The sequence below is a fragment of the Sturnira hondurensis genome, unplaced genomic scaffold (assembly GCF_014824575.4).
Source record: "Sturnira hondurensis isolate 20B ecotype Veracruz unplaced genomic scaffold, ASM1482457v3 Scaffold0000880, whole genome shotgun sequence".
NCBI lineage: Eukaryota > Metazoa > Chordata > Mammalia > Chiroptera > Phyllostomidae > Sturnira > Sturnira hondurensis.
This window is the reverse complement of record NW_028073511.1, coordinates 12,619,739-12,629,419: the sequence shown is the minus strand read 5'-3', so window position 1 is coordinate 12,629,419 and position 9,681 is coordinate 12,619,739. Positions and strand designations below refer to the sequence as shown.

At 43.6% G+C, this 9,681-nt stretch overlaps 1 long non-coding RNA gene across 1 annotated transcript; it reads right to left on the bottom strand.

The window, feature by feature from the left end:
- Positions 1–216: 216 nt before the first annotated feature.
- LOC118992861 (uncharacterized) lies at positions 217–8,473 on the bottom strand. Its single transcript, XR_005067724.1, has 4 exons — positions 8,384–8,473; positions 5,300–5,301; positions 1,143–1,149; positions 217–227 (listed from the first exon to the last, which is right to left on the bottom strand). It is a non-coding gene; the product is annotated as an uncharacterized LOC118992861 (long non-coding RNA).
- Positions 8,474–9,681: the final 1,208 nt, after the last annotated feature.

The following is a 9,681-nucleotide window of genomic DNA, read 5'->3' as shown; positions in this document are numbered from 1 at the left end:
TAGCTCTTACAACAGAATTCCAGCTATTCAGTGTAGCAGGAATGAGTGACACCACCATTAAGCAAACACTGTAGTAACATTTGCTATAGGCAAGATCCACAATGGATGTTAAAGTTAGTGGGTAGAAGTTCAGCTAGAAACAGACTGCATAGTCACAAAGTATCTCCCCCCAAAATATTTATTACTTTCAAAGGGATAAATAGTAGCATTACAGCTGACAAAACAGGCTGACACTACTTAGCTTTAAAGTAATACAACTACTTGTACAGGTACAATAAAAGCCCGCCCACACTAGCCAGGAAATAGCTGCCCTATAAGAATAGAATCCCTCCAGCCCCTGAGATCAGTCTCCGCTTGGAGTTGTCCTGCTCCCATGTTTTGTGAAGTGTGGGATTGCTTAATAAATCTGCTGTCTCTCTTTCTGCTATAAACTCTGTGTTTTCGGTTCAATTCTTTGTCTGTGATCACCAAGAACCTGGTTACCTGTGCCCACCTGTGCCACCAAGATCATGACAGACAAGGAAAGATTGAGGAATTGTCATAAATGGAAGAAGATTATGGCAACCGATCAGTGTAGGATCCTGAACTGGGAAAAACAAAACAAAACACTGGTTGGAAAACTGCTAAACCCAAATCAGGTCTGGAATTGGATTCATAGTGTTGTTATCCACATGAACTTCCTGGTTGTGACCACTGTACTATGGTTATGTAAGATATTCAACTAGAGGAAACTGGGTGAAGAGTGATTGGGAACTCTGTACCACTTTTGCAATTTTTCTGTGATGCAAATAATTTCACCTAAGTGTACAAGATAGCGGTTGCATTATTTATGGGAGGAATACCACAAAATCTGGGATTTGTTTCCAAGCATTGCTGATAATTATTGGTGTACAGAGATGGGTACAATGAGGCCCATTATATTCTTCCTCCTGCACCTATGTATGTTATAAATTTTCCATTAGAAAAAGATGAGTATACATATATATTTCTATTTGTTTATTTACTTATGAAATCTCTTCCATGTGCCAGGCACTGTAGTCAGTCACTGGCACTTGGCAGTCCTGTCCTCAAGGAGCTCACAGTGAACAGTGGTGGGGGACATATGATAAGCACATAAGGTGCTTACAGGACAGAGCAGGCACAGGATGCCTGAGAATAGAGAGGGGAGAATGTTCCCATCACAAGAAACGGTGCATGCAAGGGTCCTGGGGCTAGAGCAGAATGCTAACGTGTCGTTTGCTAAAGGAAGGGTCTGCAATGGCCCAGGTAAGGCAGCTGAGTTCCCCCCACCCAGGGCTGGGAGGACTCAGCCAGATTCTTTGGGCCTAGAGAATTTGGGTTGCAACAGTATTTATCATTCTGTTCTTTCTACAAATTTAGATTGCAATCTCCCCACTTCCACCATCCCGTCCTCTCTTCTGACACTGCTTTTCTATGACACATTTTCCCACAAAATTTTTCCATCTGCTATCAACTTCATTGCAAATGTCATGAAATCCTACAGAAGAAGGCTGGTTCCCACTGACCTGCTGGGCAGCCACATAAACCTGAAATCCCTTCTTTTTGCATTAATGAATAACCTTGAAATAAAACATTGTTGAAATATCCTTTGCTTTCCAGTCTAGTATTGAACTCTGTGGAGTGTGGAGAGCTGTGGGACTGTCCCCTACTAGACTCCACCCCTTCAGAGGGTTGTCACAACATTAAAGCATGTAACATAGACACCAGGCTGTGACGTTGAGGAGCTGAGCTGAGAGACAGCATGAACTTTAATTAGGTTGGTATGGACCTTATACCTGTTTATAAATTTTCTTGTGTCTGTTTCACTTGGAAAATATTTTTAAATGTGTTATTTTATATGGGTTCTTTTCATGAAAAAGACATTTGTTAATTTTTGGAGAGAGGGGAAGAGAATAAGAGAGAAAGAGAAACATTAATGTGTGAGAGAAACATTGATCAGTTGCCTCTTATATGCACCCCAACTGGGGACCAAACCCACAATCCAAGCACAAGCCTCGACTGGGAATCAAACCTGTGACCTTTCACTTGGTAGGACAATGTTCAACCCACTGAGCTACACCTGCCAGGGCCATGTGGGCCTTTTATGTTCTTATAGCTCCTTCTTTGTGTGCTCAGGACACAATCCAAGTATTGTTAATTAGTTCCTTAAGGACATATCTTTAAAGGATAATAATAATCAAGAATTCAGAAAATGAGGGCAAAGAATTCAATGGTATGGGAAAAGTATGAGTGTTATTATTACAGGCACTGTGCAAATACAAAAACTCAGTGCCAAGGAGAGTGTGTGAGCTTACATTAACATCACTTTTGCTGTTATAAATGATGCATTCATGTGTTCACATAGAAGTCAACACACAATTGTTCTGGGGTTAAACTGGACAGGCTCACACACTGAGCGATGAGAAGGCCACACGTGACAGTGGTTGGATGTGTGCCTCTTGAACTGGTGCCTCCTGCTGGGAAGCCAAACGGAAATGCCTGCTAAGCAGAATCTGAACGTGCACCGCCACGGCTTGTCTCACAGACATGAGCATGTTGTTCATATTATTTATTTTGTGGTGGAGAGCCAAGCAGCTTGCTCTCTTTCCTTCTCCTCTTTCCCTTCCTGTTCCTTCTTCTCCTCCTTCTCACCTCCACTCTTCCTTCTTCCTCTCTTCCTCCCTCTCCTCCTCTGCCTGGTTTAGTGCTTTAGAACCAAAGGGTAGGAAAGGTTACTTATAAGGAAAAGACTCAAAATGACTAGCGAATCTAAATATATTGGGTTGACCAAAAACTTCGTTTAGTTTTTTTTCCGTATAATGCCTCTAGTGGTGCTTAGTTGTCTTTAACTTCATTTGACACAGTTTTGTTAGATTGTTTTGTGACAGCTGTCATATCAGCGTTCATATTTTGTAAAGATTTTGTTTATTTATCTTTACAGGGGAAGGGAAGGCGAGAGGGAGAGAAACATCAACGCATGGTTGCCTCTCGTGCGTCCCCTGCTGGGAACTGGCCCGCAACCCAGGCATGTGCCCCAACTGGGAATCGAACTGCGACTGTCTGGTTCGCAGGCCCACGCTCAAGCCACTGAGCCACACCAGCCAGGGCTCAGCATTCATATTTTTTTAAAAAACCATCAAAAGTTGTGAATTTTTATGCAGCCATTTTAATACTGAAAATGGGAGAAGATACATAACATTTTTGGTGTATTAAGCTTTATTATTTCAAGAAGAGTGAAAATGCAACTGAAACACAAAAAAAAGATCTGTGCAGTGTATGGAGACAGTGCTGTGATGGATCAAATGTGTCAAAAGTGGTTTGCGAAGTTTCTTGGTGCTATTGACATTTTGCCCAAATAATTCATAGCTGTGGGGCTGTCTTCTGCATGGGAAGTTGTTTAGCAGTACCCTTGCTTCCATCCACTAGAAGCCAATAGTGGGAGATTGCCAACATACTCAAAATATCCAAATTAGTAAGGTTACTGGTAAAAATGAAAAATGTCTTTTATTTTATGAAAAAAAATCTAAATGGACTTTTTGGCTGACCCAACGTAGGGCTTTTAGGAGAGGAAGGCAAGTGTACCTGTGATTGCTTCTGAGGCAAATTTAAGAAAATAATGTCCTCTGGAGCCGTGCTGTTTTCAGTCTGATGGAGTATTTGCACATTCCTTCTATTTACCTAAATATTCCCCTAGGCTACCATGCCAAAGCACTTCCCCAAGTTTGTTTTGTTTTGTTTTGTTTTTGCATGGTCATTGTGTTTCTACTATATGGGAATTTCTGCATTGATAGTTTTGTTTAAATAGCGCAGTGTTGAGTTTTATAATTGGATTGGTTACTTCATTACCATGATCTCAGCTTATATTTACTCAGCTTTCATTTACTCTGTATTGCTGTATTGTGAAATGGCAAGCCCCATGAGGAAAATGTTGAAACATAAAAAGTGTGGCTCTTGAGAGATCTAACCAGGCCCTGTGGCATGGAGGGTGTCCTGAACTTTCAGCAAGCAGCCTATTGAGCCTTGAACTGTGCTCAAGTGTATTGTCCTACATCCTACAACTTCTCCGGAAGCTCACCAGTTTCGTGGGAGACACAGAAGCTAATCTCCACAGGTTGTGAGAACTCAGTAATAGGAAATAATAAAAAGAAACTAGTCTGAATGTCAGGAGATCTAGGATCTAATTCAGACTTTATCACTAACTAGCTGGCTAGCAAATCACACCCTGTCTGGTGTGTAGCAAATTCATTACACTCCTGGAGGGCACCCCAACTTCCAGATGCCTTCTAGCTCTATAACACAGGAAGGCTTGACAGGAGAGCTGAGTACATCTGTGGAGCACAGAATAAGTTCTTAGACGGCACATGAAGTCACCCATAGGGTGCAGCCTCGTGAGAGCCAGCAGTGCCCTGGAAGAAATGCCAACATAAAAAGAATAAAACTGAGGTCTCATGCTGGAAAGCCTCAGAATCTCAGCTGTCTACCAGCCCGTTTTTCTGACTAGACTTACACCCACTTCAGGCAAGCAAATCAGACTTGTGCTCTCTTCCCAACCAGCCTCTATTGCTTGAGACAGGAAGCTGCTCAGTGAGTGTTGGTTGAGGAAGTTTGTGTGAAACTTCCGAAAAAGAGGAAGCACATTACATGTCAGCCTGAGACACAGTTCTAACAAGAAAATAAACAAACAAACAAATAAATAAATATCCTCTGGAACATTTAAACTCTTTGACCTGTAAAAATTCAAGTTTCATATAACTTTTCAAAAAATGTAACTATTTCATGAAGACAAATACATTTTTTTTTTTGCTAGAAACAATCAACAGCCACAAAATCTTGCAAAAAATGTTTAAAAGTATTTTCTGACCAGGTGTCTGGTGATTACATGGGATAGAAATTGTTCCACCCTAAGTCTAGGCAATGGACCCCTTTCTTTTCAATGACTCCTCTGCTTTTGTCCTCACATCACTGATAGAACCTGCAGGAGGCCCTTGCTGAACTTGCCCGTCTTTGTGTGAGGAGCTGTCTTTGGCTCCTCCCATCTGTGTGCTGCTGTCCCAGTAGGGAAGGGAGCCCTGGTTCTCAGCCAGTGGTGATTCGGCCTCTTCTTGCTGGGAGGGTGTGGACAGGGCACTGTGCTACTGGCATTTCATGGGTAGAGGTCAGGGATGCTGCTAAGTAAATATCCTCCAGTGCTCCCCCACGACAAAAAGGTATCCAGCCCCCCAATGCCAGTGGTGCAGAGAAACCTCAGAATAGAGCAAGAGCTGTCAGACTTCTTTAGTTGGCCCCTGCCAAATGTTACATCTTAAATTTTACAACAAACCAGAGCACACAATCATATATGTACACTCACACACAACACAAATGTAACGAAAGTTAAAATTTCATCAAAAAATACTTAGCCTGTCCTGGCTAGTGTGGCTCAGTGGATTGAGTGCTGGCCTGTGAACCAAAAGGTTACTGGTTCAGGGCACATGCCTGGCTTGCTGGCCAGGTTCCCCAGTTGGGGGTGTGAGGGAGGCAACCAGTCGACGTATCTCTCACATATGGATGTTTCCCTCTCTTTTTCCCTCCCTCCCCCTGTCTATTTTCTACCTACCGTCTATGCTACTTATTCTCTGTACCTGTTCCCCCTCTTTCCTCCTCCCACTCCCCTGTTGCTAACCCTCCATGTGATCTCCATTTCTGTGGTCCAGTTCCTGTTCTAGTTGTTTGCTTAGTTTGTTTTTGTTTTTGTTTTAGGTGTGGTTGTTAATAATTGTGAGTTTGCTGTCATCTTACGGTACATGTTTTTTGTCTGCTTTTTCTTGGATAAGTTCCTTTAACATTTCATATAATAAGGGTGTGGTGATGATGAGCTCCCTGAACTTGACATTATCTGAGAAGTACTTTATCTGCCCTTCCATTCTAAATGAAAGCTTTGCTGGATAGAGCAATCTTGGATGTAGGTCTTTGGATTTCATGAGTTGGAATACTTCTTTCCAGCCCCTTCTTGCCTGGAAGGTCTCTTTTGAGAAATCCGCTGACAGTCTGATGGGAACTCCTTTGTAGGTGACTGTCCCCTTATCTCTTGCTGCTTCTAGGATTCTCTCCTTCATTTTAATCTTGGGTAGTGTAATTATGATGTGCTTTGGTATGTTGCTCTTTGGGTCCACCTTCTCTGGGACTCTCTGAGCTTCCTGGACTTCCTGGAAGTGTATTTCCTTTGCCTGATTGGAGAAGTTCTCCTTTATTATTTGTTCAAATAAGTTTTCCATTCGTGGCTATTCCTCTTCCCCTTCTGGTACTCCTATAATTTGGATGTTGGAACATTTAAAGATGTCCTGGAAGTTCTTAAGCCTCTCCTCATTTCTTTTGAATTCTTGTTTCTTCATTCTTTTCTGATTGGATGTTCCTTTCTTCCTCTGGTCCACTGCATTGATTTGAGTCTCGGCTTTCTTCCCATCACTATTGGTTCCCTGTGCATTTTCCTTCATTTTACTTAGTGTAGCCTTCATTTTTTCATCTAATTTGTGACCAAATTCAATGAATTCTGTGAGCATCCTGATCACCAGTATTTTGAACTGTGCATCTGATAGGTTGGCTGTCTCTTCATCACTTAGTTGTATTTGCTGTGGAGCTTTGATCTGTTCATCTGTTTGGGCCATTTTCTCTTGTCTTGTTGTGCCTGTTAAGTATGAGGAGCGGAGCCTTAGGTGTTCACCAGGGTGGGGTGACCCACGTCACTGGGTTGTGACAATATAAGTGGAGGCGGGGTCTGAAAGGGAACAATGGACCTTGCTCCACTCTCTGTTGGATTTCAGTCCCTTCCACTGCTTCCCCCAAGCAAACTGGGTCTTTCTGGTGCTGGTTCCCGGGTGGGTGGGCTTGTGCACGTTCTAGGACCCTGTGAGGTCTTTCCAACGAACTCTCTTGGGTGGCTGGGAGTCTCTCCTGGCATCTCACCCCCCACAGGTGTTTTCAATCAGTGTTTTGAGGCTTTATGTCCTGGTGCTGGGACCTTGGGCTGCGCAGTCTGCCTCGCTCTCCAGTTTCGCCTTGTTTATCTGTGCATGAATGTGGGGCCGCCCAGTACCAGCCGCCTTGTGCGTGGTGCCTCGCTTCACAGTCGCTGCCTTGCTGGGTCTGCCTGTTGCCACCCTGTACCCAGGGTCGACCAGCCACTGCCTGTGTGCCCAGGGTCTGCCCACAGCCGTCTTGCACACCTGGGATGCCTTGCACACCTGGTGCCCCCATTTTTTGTGCCTCGACCCCTCTCCGTCCAGCCGCTTGACTCCTCCCCACCTACTGGCCTGGATGAATATGTCTATTTTAACTCCTTGGTTGTCCGACTTCCATACAGTTTAATTTTCTGTCACTTCTGGTTGTTATTTTCTTTCTAAATTGGTGTTGTCATCCTTATTTTGGTTGTGTGAGGAGGCACAGTGTGTCTCTAAATAATAAAATGTTTTAAAAATGCTTAGCCTTACTACATACAATACTCTGATATTTACTATCATATTGCAAACGAAATGCTAGTTAGAACCCACTGTGCTAATTTAGACTGAGGGTCACAATCCATAGTTTACACACACTGGCATAGAGAAGCTCCAAGAATTTGGTGTCCAATAAAACTGTTTGTTTGCTTTTATGTGTGTTTAAATGAAAGGTTTACCACTTATTTTAGGCTAGTTGCTTAACCTCTGTAGACATCAGAACCCCCAACTGTAAACTTAGAATAATAACAAGATCTCACCTCAAGTCATTTTTATGAAGATGAAATGAGAATAAAAATGAGAAAATGTCCATTATGTGGCAGACACGTAGCATGTTAGTTCCTTTCCATATACTATAAAGGTAATGTTCTATCATCCCTTCTTTAAAAAAAAAATGAAATTCATTCAGCAGCGGAAAAATAAAGCATTCTGAGAGATAAGAGGAATGAGCATCCTCTTCCGTGCAGAGAATGTAAGAGGTTTTGGGGATGGCCAGTGAAGACTAAGCCCCAGTTAGAGTTGGAACACGTGCAGTGCGGCAGTCAGAGTGAGAGGCGACTCTGCCCCCTTCTTCTCCCCCGTGTCATGACCTGGAGTCCCCTGGTTTCAAGGCCCCTCACAGACCCCCTTTACCTGTGTGGGACCCAGGCTGCTCTATTCATATCCTCAGAGTGAGGAAAATGGCAGCCTGGGACTCACTTGGTGCAACTGCACACAGATGGCCACTACCAGGTGAGACTGTGGAGCTCAGAAGACCTCCATGGGACTTCACCAATCCCGCCATGAGGAAGGCAGATACTTCATTCTTCTGTTTGAATGAACATCATAAGATACATTTTGGTTCCGTGGTCTTGTTTGTTCATTCGTTCATTCATTCATTCATCAATCCATTCCTTCATTTTTAGAGAAACCATGGCAGGGAAGCCCAAGCTTCACTACTTCAACAGATGAGGCTGAATGGAGTCCATCCGCTGGCTCCTGGCTGCAGCTGGAGTCGAGGTCAGTTCTCAGTTCTGCCGGTTTAAGCTGGACCTGAAGTTATATCAAAGTACTTTCTCACATAAGCTGGGAGACTTCCATATTAGATGGTCAGCTTCTCTGTGCCTGTGACTCTGGACTCCTCACTGCTGTTCTCTGGCCCTATATTCGGTCATGGGGATAATGAAATTTTTAGACGTGTGCATCTATCTACTTCGATACGAAATGTTCAAGTTAAGTGGAAATTGTAGCTGAATGAGTGGCTGTGAAAATGCGCCCAAAGGAAGTGGTTTACCTTTCACCTCCTGATGCCCCACTGTTACTGTTTAACATTTTAAAGAGTGACTTGTAAGCCAGGTGACAGTTGGGTCATTTGTGTCTTTCAGGATTGATATGTATTCAGAAGGTATAGCAGATCTGTATGAAATGATCCTGCTTCTTCCAATGAGCCCGCCTGATCAAAAGGATGCCAAGATGACCCAGATCAAAGAGAGAACAACAAACCGCTATTTCCCTGTCTTTGAAAAAGTAGGTGGGCTGCTCAGCGTTGGGTGCACTGAGATGAGAGAGGACAAAGAGCAATTGTGCCTGGGCAGGCCTGGGGCATTGACCTTTGCTTCCTGAGGGCCTCCTGAACACCAATGTAGCTAGTGCCCTGGCTCCCTAGGGAGTTACAGAAATCAGCTGTGGGGAGGGTATGTGTCTGTTACACCCAAGTGATAATCTTCCAGGAACATTCCCATGGGCTGGAACCCAATTTAGAGCTCTCTATTTGCTGGCATTCCATGTCATGGTCAGAGCGGGGCCATGAGAGGCTCTGAGAGCCACACCAGCGATGGAGTAGACCCCACAGAGACCCACGGTGAGGGGGCTTTTTATCCAAGAGCAGCACGATGAAAGTAATTGGTCAGAAAATGTTCTGACAGCGTGTGAGGGAGACGGGAGAGCAGCTGCCCAACAGGAGAACAGGCTAGTGTTTCAGGGAAGGGTGAGATGCGTGTAAATGAGGTGGGGGCGAAGGGATGGATGTGAGGAGACAGATGAAAAGATGCTAAAGAACAAATCATGTACAAATTTTGTGGACATAGGTCTCAGACCTTTGAGGAAAGTCATGCAAAACTACGGAAATAAATTCCTATCATTATATGTAATACATATCTTAGTTAATGCTTCTCTTTGAAGATAAAAGGAAAATATTTCCAGATCAAAACACCCTGAAATCATGCTAAAT